The sequence below is a fragment of the Myxocyprinus asiaticus genome, chromosome 23, assembly GCF_019703515.2.
Source record: "Myxocyprinus asiaticus isolate MX2 ecotype Aquarium Trade chromosome 23, UBuf_Myxa_2, whole genome shotgun sequence".
Classification (NCBI taxonomy): domain Eukaryota; kingdom Metazoa; phylum Chordata; class Actinopteri; order Cypriniformes; family Catostomidae; genus Myxocyprinus; species Myxocyprinus asiaticus.
The window spans coordinates 9,466,487-9,470,901 of NC_059366.1; positions in this window are offsets into that span (position 1 = coordinate 9,466,487).

Here is a 4,415-nt window from a genome sequence, read left to right on the forward strand (position 1 = left end):
GAAATTGGGATTGTTCAGACAGGCAGTGAAACCTGATTTAAACAAATATCTCTAGACTGACTGCAGGCATTGTTATTTACATGGTTCCTTCCTTGTGACAGAGTCCATGATTAAGGTAGTTAATGATTGCTCAGATCTTATGACAGCCTGAAATAACCAGAGTATGTCATGGTTACGCGTGTAGTGAATTTGAAGAGGGAGGAAGTTAAAGGAAATATTTGCTCAGTGATTGTGAAATATATCAAATGCCGGCACACATTTTATTTCAATTTATCACCTGAAACACATTCTTGTATTTAAATGGGCTGTTCATGTCTCATGACAATGTGTCATTTATTTAGTCATTTCAAACCGGTGTCTTTATCATTAACAAAAACCACATAAAACATTTACGTTAACTGAAATAAAACTAAAAACTGAATTAGTTGAAAAAAAAAAAAAACTATATATTTACTTTTTCAAAAATTCCAAAACTTAGAAAAATTATCTTGAATTTGAGTTTAGTTTTTTTTTTAAACACTGTATAGTGTGAAAATGGGCAAAGTGGGACACTTTTGGAAATGTTACATTTCTTGACACTTGATTATGATCCAAATGTCACATAACCTGACATTATACCTTAATAGAAAGCTTAGAATGTCTCCTACCTTAGTCAAAACAAAAATTAAAAATACTTAAGACTGGGAAGAAGAAGAATGTTTTGATACCGTCTTTTGACCAAATCCCAGATTTTTCCATGCAGTGTTGGTAAATTGGGACAGAGGGAAAAATTACTGTATAGAAAATGTCGAAAAATTATTTTTTTCTTTTACATTTTCTTATACATTTTTACATCATAATCATCATATGTAACATTTGCAAACATTAAGTATTTTAGAATCGTAAAAATATTTCCCTTAAATTTCTTTACCGTTAATTTTCCCACCGGTGGTCATGAAATGATGTAAAATCAGCAATTTAAAACCAAAAATAGCTAATTGTTTTCTTCTCAAAGATTAGTTTACTAATGATTTTGAACTATTTAAGGAAATGCATATGGAAACAATATGGGTCAAGCTTCACTGTCCCTCTTTACCCATCTTTACCCTATTTTATGCCATTTGAAACATTTACATTCTAACTTAAACATGAAAATGCTACTAGATAGCAATAACAAGACTGCCCTGAGAAATTCTATGACTTTAGACATTTTAATCGATACCAGTAAATGCTTTAGCTTTGGCAGCAATAAAATACTAAAACTAACACTGAAATAAAAACTAAACTGAAACTAAAAAACACTGAGAAAATGAAAACTAAACCAAAAATAACAGACCAAGTTTGAAAACTAAATTAAAATGAAATGACAAATTTAATATAAAATAGAAATACTAAATAAAAAATAAAAAAAAACCCAAACTATAAAAACCCTGTTTCAAACAGCATTTTTCTATAAGTAGCCCTCTCAAAATATTTGTCTATTTTTTTTTAGATTTACAGTTTTTAATTACTTTAATTGAAACTGAATTGAGTAATCTTTTATCAATGTACATATTTAGATTTTTAGAATAAATGTGAAGTATTTAAGCTAGTAAAAAACATGTTAAAAGTTAAGCATATTTACAATAATTTAAACCATTTGTCTTAAATATTTTTAGTGTATTGTGCATTCAGTTTTATGACCGCACATTTAATTGAATGGAATTGAATTTTGTTATTATTATTATTCATCACATGACTATTTAAGTGAACCTCACAAAAAACCATGAGAGAAATACTGAGAATACTGAAATGGTAACCAGTTACATTACCTAAATTATACACTTTCCTTTATACATTTGTATACATTTATCAAAAAATCTTGAAGAATTTTTTTGTCAGCTACCCATATGCTAATGCAATTTTGATACATTTTGTCATAAACATATAATACTGACTGAGGTAATTGTGTTATTTTCTTGCTGTGGGTTTTAAGACATGAAATGCTTTATATTTTTTAATTACTTAGTATAAATATATTAAAAACAAATACATTTGACTACCACCCCTGGAGTCGCGAGTTTGAATGCAGGGTGTGCTTAGTGACTCCAGCCAAGTCTCCTAAGCAACCAAATTGGCCCGGTTGCTAGGGAGGGTAGAGTCACATGGGGTAACCTCCTCGTGGGCGCGATTAGTGGTTCTCGCTCTCAATGGGGCGCGTGGTAAGTTGTGCATGGATCGCGGAGAGTAGCATGAGCCTCCACATGCTGTGAGTCTCCACGGTGTCGTGCACAGCGAGCCACGTGATAAGATGCGCGGATTGACGGTCTCAGAAGTGGGGGCAACTGAGACTTGTCCTCCTCCACCACCCGGATTGAGGTGAGTAACCACGCCACCACGAGGACCTACTAAGTAGTGGGAATTGGGCATTTCAGATTGGGAGAAAAGGGGATAAAAAAACAAAAACATAATCAGACCGTTATACAACTTGGAAGAAGACCATTCAAATTCCTTACAGAACACAACTCAACAGATTGATTGTACTCTCTCAGAGCTCTCCGAGGTGTTATTTATCTCTACATTTAACTCAAAGTTATTATCAGAGACAGGTGTCCTTGTAACACTTAAAGTCTTTTTAATTCAGTTCAACTAGACTTTATTAATTAGAAACATCATTCACCACATCAGAGTTCTTCTCAGTGTGCCCTCTCAGCAACAGGACTCTGAAATTAATGGAAGGTGAACAGACACTGTACAGTTGTCTGAGATTTTCTGATTGCTGCAATATTCTGGCACATGATATTTCATGACAGTTCATTAAAATCGAGAATCCATTATAGACATTTAAAAATGTACAGTAATAATTATGTTGGCATTTTTAAACAGTCATTTATTATTTATGGACTATAACATTTTACCTGCATTCGCTTGTGAAGAAATGCCAGCTTTTGGTTCAGTGACTCGATATCCTGCAATGAAAGGCAAATATTGATTTACCATTATTTTTAACATCATAACTTTATTAAAAACCCCATGAAATCAAAAGTGGAGTTTAGTGGCTTTTTGTTCAGGTCAGTGTTGAGGTCAACTCTATGCCAATGTGCTCCTAAAAGTTGACCAAATTAACTTTTAGCAGATATATGCATTTAAAATTTGTAGTCTTTCTCTCCCAGAAAAAATAAAATAAAAAAGTATGACCCCTCCCCGTGTACCACCTGGCATCGACTAGCAATAGCAAGTAGCAAATCCTGGTTACAGCTGTGAAATACACAAAAGGCAACTGGCCCAAATTTCCTGTTTCAATGGGAATTACATCAACAAACAAAAATAAAATTAAGCTCATCAAGCCATTTGGGGTCTTTAATGTTCTTACTAGTAAAAGTAAGGAATGTATAATGAACTAAATCAAATGTAATTTCCAGTCAGAAGTTCACCTTTGTCATCTTTTCATGGTGTTTTAGTTTGATTTGAGGCAACAGCTCTTCTAATCTTTCAATCTGAAATAAAATCAAACATGTCTATGAAAAAACACTGCACAATTTTGTTTTTAGATGTAAAGCAGTAATTTATGATAAACATCTCACCCTTTTCTCAATGCTCTGTAGTCTTGATTTCAAGGTTTTATTGATTACAGTCATGGGAATGGATCTGGGTCTTGGATTGACTGTATTAATAAGAAATGTTTTTCATAATGTAGTAATGTTATTTACAACACAAGCAATATTACAAAAGCCCACACTAATTTGTCATACCATGCTGGTAATTTCTGGCCACTTCGAGAACATACGGCCTATAGTACAAAGAAAACTGACAAATCACATTTATCTTATATAGTACATTTTAATAGCAGTCATTTCCTTAAATATGTCATTTGATAAGGAATAACTATAATAAATACACAGTAATGACCAGGATCAGAAATTAACCAATGCTGGGGGCAAAAATGCCACTCAAGGTGACAAAAATGCCTTATATATTTAATAAGCAAGTCCAGACTGTTTAAAAAGATTTACATTTGTTTGCTGTTTGGTAGCATGCAGCAGTTTAAAGGAATAAGAGATCCTCGACTGTTTCGTATCTGAAGATTAATTTATAATGACTATTCAGCAGATAATTTAATGGCATTACAATCTCTATGATAGGTCTACGTAAATGTTTTCATCAGCACTGGAAGGTTGTACATGTTAAAATACCTTAAATGTTATCTGAGAAGAGTCAAGTCTGAAAGAATGAGCTAATATCTGCAAGGAGAGAGGACATGAATTTGATATTATTGACTGTATTGAATGTTAATGACTAACACAAGAACTGAAAACATACTGGTTTTATAGTGGTTCCTTTCACCCCATTTGGGATTTGAACCTCATGGAGGGCTTTTTCTTGTTTTGTCTTGTGTTGTCAGATACACCTGTTGTTGGAACAGTGGGCAGAAGGCAAAATGAATACATTTTATAGTA